The sequence below is a fragment of the Pongo abelii genome, chromosome X, assembly GCF_028885655.2.
Source record: "Pongo abelii isolate AG06213 chromosome X, NHGRI_mPonAbe1-v2.0_pri, whole genome shotgun sequence".
NCBI classification, from domain to species: Eukaryota; Metazoa; Chordata; class Mammalia; order Primates; family Hominidae; genus Pongo; species Pongo abelii.
In genome coordinates this window covers 110,348,008-110,361,300 of record NC_072008.2, presented here as the reverse complement: position 1 = coordinate 110,361,300, position 13,293 = coordinate 110,348,008, and the positions used below count along the sequence as shown (strand labels likewise).

Here is a 13,293-nt window from a genome sequence, read left to right as displayed (position 1 = left end):
AATGTTGAATATTGGCCCCCACTCTCTTCTGGCTTGTAGGGTTTCTGCTGAGAGATCCGCTGTTAGTCTGATGGGCTTCCCTTTGATGGTAACCCGACCTTTCTCTCTGGCTGCCCTTAACATTTTTTCCTTCATTTCAACTTTGGTGAATCTGACAATTATGTGTCTTGGAGTTGCTCTTCTCGAGGAGTATCTTTGTGGCGTTCTCTGTATTTCCTGAATCTGAATGTTGGCCTGCCTTGCTAGATTGGGGAAGTTCTCCTGGATAATATCCTGCAGAGTGTTTTCCAACTTGTTTCCATTCTCCCCGTCACTTTCAGGTACACCAATCAGACGTAGATTTGGTCTTTTCACATAGTCCCACATTTCTTGGAGGCTTTGCTCGTTTCTTTTTATTCTTTTTTCTCTAAACTTCCCTTCTCGCTTCATTTCATTCATTTCATCTTCCAGGGCTGATACCCTTTCTTCCATTTGATCGCATCAGCTCCTGAGGCTTCTGCATTCTTCACGTAGTTCTCGAGCCTTGGTTTTCAGCTCCATCAGCTCCTTTAAGCACTTCTCTGTATTGGTTATTCTAGTTATACATTCTTCTAAATTTTTTTCAAAGTTTTCAACTTCTTTGCCTTTGGTTTGAATATCCTCCCGTAGCTCGGAGTAATTTGATCGTCTGAAGCCTTCTTCTCTCAGCTCGTCAAAGTCATTCTCTGTCCAGCTTTGTTCCGTTGCTGGTGAGGAACTGCGTTCCTTTGGAGGAGGAGAGGTACTCTGGTTTTTAGAGTTTCCAGTTTTTCTGCTCTGTTTTTTCCCCATCTTTGTGGTTTTATCTACTTTTGGTCTTTGATGATGGTGATGTACAGATGGGTTTTTGGTGTGGATGTCCTTTCTGTTAGTTTTCCTTCTAACAGACAGAACCCTCAGCTGCAGGTCTGTTGGAGTACCTGGCCGGCCGTGTGAGGTGTCAGTCTGCCCCTGCTGGGGGGTGCCTCCCAGTTAGGCTGCTCGGGGGTCAGGGGTCAGGGACCCACTTGAGGAGGCAGTCAGCCCGTTCTCAGATCTCCAGCTGCATGCTGGGAGAACCACTGCTCTCCTCACAGCTGTCAGACAGGGAGATTTAAGTCTGCAGAGGTTACTGCTGTCTTTTTGTTTGTCTGTGTCCTGCCCCCAGAGGTGGAGCCTACAGAGGCAGGCAGGCCTCCTTGAGCTGTGGTGGGCTCCACCCAGTTCAAGCTTCCAGGCTGCTTTGTTTACCTAAGCGAGCCCGGGCAATGGCGGGCACCCCTCCCCCAGCCTCGCTGCCGACTTGCTGTTTGATCTCAGACTGCTGTGCTAGCAATCAGCGAGACTCCGTGGGCGTAGGACCCTCTGAGCCAGGTGCGGGCTATACTCTCCTGGGGCACCGTTTCCTAAGCCCTTCGGAAAAGCACAGTATTCGGGTGGGAGTGGCCCGATTTTCCAGGTGCCGTCTGTCACCCCTGGAAGGGGAACTCCCTGACCCCTTGCGTTTCCCGAGTGAGGCAATGCCTCGCCCCTGCTTCGGCTGGCGCACGGTGCGCTCACCGACTGACCTGCGCCCACTGTCTGGCACTCCCTAGTGAGATGAACACGGTACCTCAGATGGAAATGCAGAAATCACCCGTCTTCTGCGTCGCTCGCGCTGGGAGCTGTAGACCGGAGCTGTTCCTATTCGGCCATCTTGGCTCCTCCCCCCCATAAAGACTTTTTTGAAGATTAAATGTATCAATCTTTTCCTTTAAGCCTTCAGTCTTCATAATTAGAAAAACCTTCTCCATCTCAAGACTATAAACATATTATAAAATAAAATGTTAAATTGTAATTATATAGATTTTCAAATAATCTAAAATATCTTTGAGTGTCTTTATAGTTTTTTTACATTTAAATCTTTGAGTCAGCTGGAATTAACTTTGGTTTAAATAGTGAGTATAGATGTAGCTTTATTAAATTTCCCATCAATGACCAGCTGTTGTCCTAATCACATTTACTGAAAAAATCTATCTTTTCCCTCAAACCCATGGATTTGAAATCCTTCTTTGTCATTTCTTAAAATCCATAATATACTTACTATTATTGCTTTGGACACTGTTCTGTTATAGTTATGTGTCTGATCCTACACAAGTACCATAGTATTTTAATCATTATAATTTCCAATATAAGTTATACGTGATAGATCAAGTTCTTTATAATTTTTTCTTCTTCAGAGTTTTATCTGGAATTTATTTTGGTGTTTCATGTGACATAAATATCTAATTTGTCTCCCAAACAGAGTCAAGGTGATTCCTGTAATGTTACTAATTTGTGTTCTGAGAAGGAAGAAAAGTGGCAGCACTATGGCACTGGGAATTCTGCATAAACCCATGAAAGCAGTCACCTTTGTGAACATGTTTTTGGTGGAAACAAGTGTTGAGAATCATTGTTGTATAATAGTGCTGTCTAATAGAACTTTCTCTGGTGATGGGAATACTCTATAGCTGTACTTTCCAATATGGTATTCACTGACCACATGTGGCTATCAAGTACTTGAAATGTGGCTATCAAGTACTTGAAATGTGGCTAGGTGACTGAGGAACCGAAATTTTTAGTCTTATTTAATCGTAATCAGTTTAAATTTATACAACTGCATATTTATTGAATAGAGCACTTCTAGAGCATAGCTGTTTGAAAAAAAATAATCAGTGCCCTATTATACTGCTTCATGACATTATTGGCAAATAATAGATTTGGCAGTTTCCTACTTAACCTGAAACTATCATTTACATAGTAAAATGCTAAGGCTAACACTGAGATCTCAAAGGCAGCTCAATTAAATAAGTATGTAACAGATGCTTCCTATACCCTTGGCACTCTGCAGAACAAAAGACAGCCTTCCAAAAGTTTAAAATGTAGTAGAGGAGATACAGTGATACACAAATAACAATAATGGTTGCAGAACAAGGTAAATATCATAAAAGGGGGATCAACAATGTGCCAAGAGAGTTATGAAAAGGGAGAGATTGCTGAGCACAGTGGTTCACACCTGTAACTGCAGCACTTTGGGAAGCCAAGGCAGGCAGATGGCTTGAGCCCAGAGTTCAAGACCAGTGTGGGCAACATGACAAAACCATATCTCTACAAAAAAAAAAAAATACAAAAATTAGCCGGGCACGGTGGCATGCGCCTGTAGTCCCAGCTACTGGGGGCGGGGGGGCTGAGGTGAGAGGATTGCTTGAGCCTGGGAGGTCAAGGCTGCAGTGAGCTGTGATCACACCACTGCACTCCAGCCTGGGTGGCAGAGTGAGGCTCTGTCTAAAAAAAGGAAAGAAAAAGAAAAGGGACAGATTATTTTAGCTATGAGGTATGAGAGATAAATTAGGGAGGGTTGCATTAAGCTGTTTCTTGAATATGGTTTGTTTTCAACAGGCAGAGACATAGAGATGGAAATTGGGAAGAAAAATACTCCAGGGAAAAGAATGGCATAAGCAAGGGCACAAAAGATATATAACAAAGGTTATAACTGGATAATGGTGAGTGATCCAGTCTGGCTAGATTATGTGAACAGGAAGGTAGTGAGAAATATGGCTTACTAGTTACACTGAGGCTAAATATTAAAGAGCCTTAAACTTCTGGCCAAAGAATTTGGACTTAGTTTTACAGCTAATGAGGAGAGAATAAAATCCCTTTAGTCTAGTGCTATCTGAGCCAGGACCCCAGAGCAATAATAGCTTTGTGATGCCAATAAAACAAAGTTTCCCAACTTGGACAGACCACCTACCTCACAAATAATTATAAATATTAAGCAAGGTAAAGAAAGCGTAAGGGCATTCCCCAAAGTATAAAGCAAGCACAACATAAATGTTAAAAATTCGTAACATAATACAATGATCTAGATGATTCCTAGAGTGACACACACCCAAGTAAGCCAGAGCAAAATGACCTATTTGGGCATAGCAATAGACTGTTAACAAACAAAAGACTATAAAACACAGTTCTAATAATTTTTAAAAGGTGTAATTTCAGCAGGCCAACTGATAGGAAACAACACACTATTTGGGTCCCTGGATATTGAAAGGATGATATGGACTTTCTGGGTTAGGCAACAAATGTCCCAAATCTGATGTTTGAGTTCCCACCAAATGGTTGGCCATGCTATGTACTCACCTGCAATGTTAGAGAACTTCCTGTATTAGTTTGTTCTCATACTGCTAATAAAGACATACCCAAGACTGGGTAATTTAAAAAAGAAAGAAGTTTAGTGGACTTACAGTTCCACATGGCTGGGGAGGCCTCACAATCATGGTAGAAGGCAAAGGAGAAGCAAAAGCACGTCTTATATGGCGGCAGGCAAGAGAGCTTGTTCAGGAGAATTCCCATTTATAAAACCATCAGATCTTGTGAGATTTATTCACTACCACAAGAACAGTAGGGGGGGAACCATCCCCATGATTCAATTATCTCCACCTGGCCCCGTTCTTGACACGTGGGGACTATTACAATTCAAGGTAAGATTTGGGTGGGGACACAGCCAAACCATATCACTTCCTAAGGTTACAATGCAACTTATTTAACGCATCAGGCAACTCCAATGGTTAGAGATTATTTTAGATTCAATAACAATCTGTATGACTTAACAACCACTCACTAAGTAACACTTTTAAGTAAAGAACTGCATGAGCTACAGGAAGATTAATCCTAACATGTAGGATATACTGAATTAGAGAGCAGATCAAAGACAGCAAGAAAAGGCTTTTGTAGCAGGCCAGATCAAGAATCTAGAAGACCTAACTGCAAGTGGTGGCAGTACAAATGCAAAGGAGAAAACCTATTCTGGAGACAGAATTCAGGGCATTTAATAAAAGACAGGATGCACGAGGTAGTGATGGATGAGGCACGCAGGAGCAGTCACAGATAAATGAGATCAGAGGTGCTAGGGTTAGAGAATGAGGACCTCATTAAAAGGAAGAGATAAAAAACAAAAGTTTGCTTGGGGAAAATGTCAAGTCAGTGTTTTAATACATTTTCATGCCAACAGAACACCCAAATAGAGGAATAAAGCAAACCAGCTAAAAAGCATTTTGAAACTCAAGAGAGAAGCCAAGGTATAGCTACACGAAGCTGTGAGATTAATGGGAAAAATAAAGCAAGAAGGCTACTAAATCTAGACTCCTTGGCACAGAGAATATGTATTTAGATCATTTGACAAAAGATTTGGAACCATGTCTGTGGCTGGGGAAGCCCAAAAGAAACTGCCCCACAGTGGACTCTCTCTAGTGCCTCTGATCTCATTAGGAGATAACTCAAAGTGAACCAGCCCAAATAGTGGTAGCTTTGGCCAGATGGATCCATGTGTTACATCTTTGCATCAGGCCTTACATTAGACACATTTTTAAAATAGAGGTGGGGTGTCACTATGTTGCCCAGACTGATCTCAAACTCCTGGGCTCAAGTGATCCTCCTGCCTCAGCCTCCCAGATTGTTACAGATGTGAGCCACCATGCCCAGCCTGGGATTGTTACAGATGTGAGCCACCATGCCCAGCCTGGACAGACACATTTTATTTTGGCAAATTCCTTGGCACTTGCAGCTCCAAGTCTAAAGATAATGAGAGGCTTATTTTCAAGTCCTAGCTCAGGATAATTAAAGCACATATTGCACATTCCACATTTATCTTTCTCTACCAAGTTGGCTCCAATCACAGCTTTCTGACCTAGGATCAAGGGACAGTTCTCAGAGATTAAAAGGTGTGAGTTTCTGACTACAGCTAGAAACCAGCCTTGAAAAAACCCTGTTAGTCTACATCTTGAGGTTTGGCAATGATTTTTCCTTTATATATTATTAGTGAAGACCTCAAACTTGGGACTTTTTATCTCTTCCACTTGATTACAGTGCATTTTCACAAAGGAGGTTATGGTACTTCTCAAATGAAGAAGGCAGTGTGTACATTTGTCTTCCAACAGTCCCAGCTGTAATCATTACTGCTGCAGTTACAGGAAATTTCCAAATACAAAGGATAAATATATGTTCCCCTTTGGTTTCATCATAGTGCTGCAACCTGTCACAGAATCTACTCAGGCCCTCACATTGCACACAGTGATGATTTTATTTAAGGCACAGATGTGAACACAAAGTTCTGTTTTACCAAAGTATACGATCATTTCAACCATATTTTAACTCATTTCACCTTCCCAATCTTTCCCCTGCTTCTCAAATAGCAAATGTTTGCACTGAGACACTTCAATAAACTATGAAAGCCAGTGTATTTGATAAAGTGAAGTTTATTGTTTTAAACAAAACTGAAATAGTCACTTCATAATTCATCTTTTTTATATGGTCAGATTCTTTACAGCATGTCTTTTTAAAGCTAAATAAAATTTCAATGGGCTTTGCAGCTGTGGAGACATGTTTCAGATGGTTATAAGGGGCTGTTCCCCAGGTTATCTCACCATCAGTTCACCCTAGTAAGCAGCATATGTGTGTATGGACTCTATTGCCAGTTATTGGCAAACAAGAATGTTCTACACCATTGAGGAACTATTTCTCAGGAAATGAATGGGTAAATCAAGATTCAGACTTGATTTTACCTGTAAATGCCACAGTCCAGGGGCACCCTGATATCCACCACCCCTGACCAGTGCCTTTAGCCTCTGCACAGAGAGATCGAAGTGGTAGAAGCCCCGCAGAAACTAAAAATGGCCAATTGCTCAACCTGAGTTAAGTCTGGCCAGATATCAGAGAGGGCAGCAGAGGCTATTCCACAAAGCTCGATTTAAATCCTCAACCCTACTGCTCTAAAGGTCTGGCCTTGACCCATAGGGCAGAAGCAGAAGCGGCCGCAGCTGTCTGTCATGGAGGCAGTTTTGGTCGCAACTTGCCTCTCCTTCAGACCAGCTGGGGTTAGAGTGGGCAAGCCAGGAGCCTTTGATGCCATAGCCCTTTATCCACATTTAAACGCTATTTAAATCAGCTGCTTCCACCTCAGTAATTGCAGGCTGTCTACCCCAGGGCAGCCCTCAAATTGGAGAGCTAACTGTAAGCAGGTGGTTTAAAACTGGAGTCGCTGCATCGGGTCCAGCAGCCGCGCGGTGCGACTGTACTGGCCATAGAGCAGGGGTTGCTCCACGGAGGAGAGGAATAGAAGGGATGCAAGTGGCGAAGATAGGCACTTCTGCTGAAGCGTCGGATCAGGAATACTTGGGAATTTCACCCTCCCTAAGTCCCAGGGTAGTTGCCCAATTGCTATCTTTGGGGAAGCCGGAAGCATGGAGAAGAACGCGTTCTGTGCGGCAAGAAGGGGTGGAAGACTAAGTATCCGAGACCCTGCTGGCAAAGAGCCCAGTGATACAACAATGCATGGATACTAGTGCCCCAAATAATCTGCTTCCACGGCGGGTAATTGTGGGCTGTCTAGCCCAGGGCGGCCCGCAAATTAGAGTTCACACCGTACGGGGCGGCTCAGAGATGGAGCCAAAACCTTGGGTCGGCTGCGGTGGGGTGGGAGATGAGGATGTCAGTGGGAAAATGGACCCTAGTCCCAGACACTTGTCCCAAAAACTTAACTCCCTCATTCCCAGGGACTCTGTAACTGAGGTAGTCTTCCTGAACTGTAGGACGCCCGCGCTGAACTTGCAGGCTCAGAGAAGTGTTCTTTCCTCCCTCCCTTACTTCTTTCGGGTCTGTTCCCAGCTATGCCGCATGTTTAATAATCTACAGCTTGGTTCCCCTGGCCAGGAAAAGAAAGAAGGATTCTTTATTGGAAGTCTACACATTCGATTGAATGTAGTGGTGGTGGGCAGGTCCCGCTTCCTCATTCGGGGACAAGATACTCCTAAATAGACTCCCCCTAAAAAAAACGCCTGTGGTAGGCTCTAGAGTAGCTTTCAACTGAGAAGTACTTTCCCAACACTTCTGTGCAGTAACAACTTTTGTGGGTGGCAAGGGGAAAATCTTGAATACTTGTTTACTAATGTCTCTAAGTCCTTGGGTGGCACAGATGGCGAGGGGATGGCTGCAGGGACCAGGAGAAACCCCTGAAGCAGACATTTGTTATAATACACATTTCCCTTGCCAGGGTCTCCTTGCCAAAGCATTTTTCTTAAACGTCTGATAGTGACAGATCAAGCTGTTTGCTCCAATCCCAGGCCCAGAGAGGCAAGGCGAGCCACCCGCGAGTGGCTATCCCTACTCTCCCACTCTAGGGTTCCTTCACAAGGAGTCTGAAGTGCAACTTGGCGCGGGCAGATCCTCACGCCTGAGCAGCAGTGGGGATCTGGGAAACCCACTCTAGGGGTATCGGGGATTCTTGCGGGAAGAGGAAAGGGGGCGTCTCGGGAACCGCAGGGGAAGTACCTTCAGGCTCTCAGTGCAGGAGCACAGAGATGGCCCCAGATATCCAGTGATCTCCCCTGTCTAGTGCTTGGTGGGAATCCCAGGAGCGGCAGCGTATTGCTGGGGAACCCCTCTCTGCTCCACCCAGGAGCCGCCTTGAGCCTCTTCCCAGCTCCAGTTGCTCTCCCAGCTGCGGCAGAAATGTGGGCAGTCAGAAGCGCCCAGTTGGAAATTGCCTTCCAGGCTGCAGAGCCCGCGCGCCAGCTGCAGAGAGCATGAAGATCCCGCCGCGGAAACGCAACGCTTGGGCTCGCGGGCACCTGAAGGACCGCGCACGCTCCTCCCAGGCGAAGAGTCCCTGGCCTTCGGAGCTCTATTCCCTAAACTTTCTGGGAAGGCTAAAGGAAGAGAAAGACAACTGGCAAATTTCCAGGCGCAGAGACCAGAGCTGCAGGAGAGATAAAGCCTCCATTGGCTGCGGCCTGCCCCGCTGCCAACTGAGAGTGCAACGCGTTCTCCCCTGGCCCTTGCCAGTCAACTCTCCAGCTCTGCGAGTGGACATTACCTGAGTCTTGCAAAACGGCCAGCAAAACGTCCAGCAGGTCTCAGATGCGTAGTTCCATGTCCAGGGCGAGACGGCGAGCCGGGTTGCGGAGAGCGCGGGCTGGGACTTCCCAGGCAGTTGGAGTGGCTGAAGGGGGCGCGAGGAAGACCGCGTCTTCCCAAACAGCGGACAGTACAGCCCCGCCTGTTTTCTCCACTCCCTGTCTTAGCCAAAGAGGATGCTAGGAAACTTCCCCCCAGCCAGGGAAGATTTCTAGAGTTCAGCAGAGCTTCTGTGGACTTTGGGGAGAGCTGGAAAGGGAGAGTTAAGGAGGGTTTCTAAATCACTCAGCTCCGTAGTTAGAATGGCAGATGCCGCCTCTGTCTCTCAGTGACTAGACTCTCCTAAGTCGCCTGCCTCCCAGACTCTTCCTTTTGCGCGACTTCGCTTCGGAGCAGCCTTGCTCCAGCAACACCTTGCCTCTGCCAAGCGGTGCACTCCCGGACGCGGGCGCCTCAGCCTGTGGCCCTCGCCCCCCTTGCGAGGTAGGCACACTCCAAGCGCGAAACACCAGCTGCCCTGTCGCCCTAACGGAGGTGCAGACGGCAGGTGCAGACTCTGCCTGTCCACCTCTCTCCCTCCTGTTCGCTGCTCCAGTCTTTCCCGGGAACCCTACAGCCAGTGCGCAAAAGCCCACAAGTCTCCCTTAGTTCCGAAGAGGGAGGGGCGCCTGGAAATGAGCTCCAGGCTCGCCTCACATCCTGCCACCGCTGCTGCCGCCTCCAAAATATGCCTGGAGTGCGGGTGGGAGGGAAGTGGGAGTGACCGAGAGCTGCGTTTTCGTCGCTAACAGTTTGGTGCCTCCTGGCTGACTGATTGCACCGGGGAGGAGGTGGGAATTAGAGAGAAGCGCTCTGGCGCGTCACGAAAAGAGCTGCTTCTGCTCCTCCTCCTCTTCCACACCCCTTTAGATTTGGGAGCGCGGGGAGGGGAGGCAGATTGAGAAAGGCTGCCAACCCCAAGTCCCCCATCCCCTGGTTTAAAAAAAAAAAAAAAAAAAAAAAAGCGCTCTCTTACCTTTCTCGGGAGAAGGAAAGCGTGTCCCGGCAGCGCCGTCTAGCGTCCTTACCAGAGTAGGCCGGCGTACAAGATTGGGGCGAGCGCTCAACGGAGTGCAGGTATGGAAAGCCACTAAAAGTTTTTCAGCTCTCCCGGTCTCCAGTTCTAGCCGCTGAACAGGTATCTAGTTCAGTCAGGAGTTCACCTGCTTGGTTCCCCGCAGACTGGAATTTGCTTTTAAAGACGCAAACCACCGAATTTTTCTGATAATTAGAGCTTTCCAGGACCGGAGAGAACTCTTCTTTTCCACCCCTGCCACCCATAAGATCCTTAAGTCTCAGGGTTCTCCAGCCCCGCCAATCATGGGGCAGGCAGGTAACGTACTGGGACGCAGGGATGGGCTTTCAGCTAGAACCCTGGCCTCAATCATTCTGCCATGCGCCAGGGGCTCGTCAACCATGCATCTGATCACCTGCTCTCCAACGTATTGTAACCCAGGAACCCCTCTCTTTAAGCGAGACGGGGGAGAGGGACTACGACCCAGGACTAGCAGCGTTCCTAGATCGCAGCGTTGAAGAGTCCGGTTGCCGCGCCAGGTATCTTCCCAGAGTGTTTCGCTGGGCTTTCGGGGCGCCGCACTGATTAACACACCTTTACAGGATTGCTCATTTAACGGGTCAGCTGAGCGCTGTTCTCCAGCATTTGCTGCTGCGCTGAGCTCCTTTTAATTTGTCTTTCTCTGAGCTTTCTCCAGCTATTCTCCCGAGGCTGCTCCATCGCTCTGCATTAGCCACAGAGAGCGAACGAGAGATGGATACAGGGCCCAGGAGGGAGAATTGAGCGTTTGGTACGTAGCACGCAGCGCAGACTCGCGCCTTTCTACTCCACTTATTTGGCCGCTTGGCCTCGGTCCACCACCCACTCAACTGTTAAGGCCGGAGCCTGTGCATGATTAAGGTTATTCTCCCTCTCTCGCCTCTCTTGCTAAGTTTATGCACTCTTCCCCTGTGGACCATCTCTTTCGACAAATCCAGCAAAACCCCACCCCCATCCTGGAAAATTTCTTCTTCAATCGGGGTTAAGTCGGGGATCTAGAGAGGTCGGGTGTGAAAGGAAAGGACCTTCGGGAGGTAACCAATACCAAGCTACCCTCCTGGTTTTCGTTTATATACATGGGAGGGGGAAAATGGTCTGTATTTTTGAAACAGAAGATGTCCTGCCGTTTCTGCTTCTGTTTTTCCTTTTTTTTTTTTTTTTTTTTTAACAGGCTATTCTTTTGAAGGGAGATAGCCAGCAAATTTTCCCTTTCTCCTTGCCTACGGAGCTCATGCAAACTTCCCTACGCTTGCCGGCTGGCCCTGTGCAACCTTCACTACCACCTCCCGCCAACCCCCTCCGCACCTACTTTACTGTTAGTGGTCCTCAATGCCTACTGCTAGGTGCTTCCAACCAGCTGGGTACGGCAGGCAGCAACACGGGGTGGACCCTTGGTGGAAGGACACCACCTGGTCAAGTCTTTCCTTTCTGGTTGGATCCCTGGCACCTCCAGTCTGGCCTTTAGCATGGCACTAGCCCCTGGGCCCTGGGCCTTAGCTGACCAGCAGGGCTGTCCATGGATGAGACCATTTAATCAAGCCACGGGACCCTTCACTTACATTGGGGTGTTAAGGAGCCAGCAGTAAGGGTGAGGGGAGCTCATTCAGGATCCTAGCCAATAAGATCCCTAGGCAAATCATCAAGTAGACAATACATTTAAAATAAAAAACAAACCTCTTCCTGTCCTGTTGGTTTCTCGTTTCATCATCTTTCCATATCTAGGGTCTCACTCTGTCACCTAGACTGGAGTGCAGTGGCACATACAACCAATTTGACCCAACTTCACTCTAATACCCAGTGTTTTTATGTATCAAGTTCTGTACCTCCCACCCTACCAAAACTTACTCCCTTGTGTACCTACCATTTTTTCAGTACTCTCTCTGCTGAGGATGGTTGGTGCTCCAGTCTAATTAATGCCTAACTAGTATAACTAACCTTTCCTGGGTTACATCACCCTTCACCAGAAACTTCAAGAAGACTCCCGAGAATTGGAAACTTAACGCACCGTGGTAGATCAATGGATTTTTTTTTTTCCGGATGGGGGATGGGCTCTTGGTATTCATCAAAGAGGGCTGCTTGTTTGGCCAATCATACCAGTCTGTTTTATGGTTTTAAAAGTGATCTTAAAGGAGTTCAGGAAAGTAAGAATAAAGAATCCAAAAAGGAATAAGATGCCAAGAAAATGAGGAAGGAACCAGTGAACTTTTAGAAAAGACTGGGTGAGACCTCATGGTCTAGCACCTTGTTTCTCAAAGTGTTTTCCATGGACCAGCAGCACTTGTGACCTTGTTAGAAATGCAGTCTCAGGCCCCACCCCCAGACCTACTGTTCCAGAATCTGCACTTTAACAAGATCCCCAGGTAACTTTGTATGCACATTAACATTTGAGAAGGCTTTTCAAGAAAATCTTTCAATTCTGCCTAGCCCAGGAAAGGAAAAGAAGCAGTGAGTGTAATTATCCCAATTGCTAATAATGAAATCTTGTCATATGATAAGCACCTAAGAACAAGGCCAGGGTCATATCTGTTTAGGGCAATTAGACCCAATCTATTTCATGACCAAGGTTGATCAAATTATGGTTAGTGCCCCTACCTACAGATGGCCTTTTTGGCAAAAATTCCCTAGGTTACATGAAATAATTACTGCTGCTGAAGAAATACATCAAATCCCATGGCCCACTAGAGTAGAGTTAGTATATCATCTTCCTAATAATATTAAGAACAGAACTTTACATAGTTGGCCAAATCTTGGGCACTTGGTATATTCTCATGATTAATGGTGAGAAGAGCTTGTAATCATTTAGAAAGGCCAAACTTTTTAAAAATGTTATCAATTGGGATAAATAGCCTTGCAAAAAAAAAAGTAACTAAAAAGTATGCTGAACTTTATTCTCTCTGCACAAGGTAAATCTCAAAGTAACCTCTTAGGATAGGAAGGGGAGAGACCAGACTACAAACAGTTATTCTGTGTCTACTGCATGCCAGGTACCTTACATACTTGATTTTATATCATCCATGTTCCTAGACCAGGCTGATGGCCAAAATTACTGGTTTAGCATCTTGTTAAAGACTCCTGGGACAATGCCTCAGATCTGTTAAATCAGAATCTCAAGGAGTGGACTTCCACAGGTGGGGAACAATTTTCTAAGCAAAACTCAAAATCCATAAACCAAAAAGAAAAAGATTGATACTTTTTACTATGTACAAATTTCTGCAAAGAAAAAAAACACCATACACAAAGTCAAAAGGCAAACTATAAATTGGGAGAAAAACTGAAAT

At 46.2% G+C, this 13,293-nt stretch overlaps 1 protein-coding gene across 3 annotated transcripts in view; it reads right to left on the bottom strand.

Moving 5' to 3' along the window:
• IL1RAPL2 (interleukin 1 receptor accessory protein like 2) overlaps window positions 1-9,734 on the bottom strand; it is a 1,231,199-nt gene extending 1,221,465 nt beyond the window's left edge. The window contains exon 1 of one of the 3 annotated variants that reach the window (XM_002831949.3): window positions 8,882-9,734. The gene's annotated coding sequence lies outside the window, so the exon portion shown is untranslated. Of the gene's footprint in view, window positions 1-1,609; window positions 1,694-8,881 lie in introns of those variants that run through there. The other 2 variants (XM_054544919.1, XM_054544918.2) reach the window with 2 other exon arrangements.
• Window positions 9,735-13,293: the final 3,559 nt, after the last annotated feature.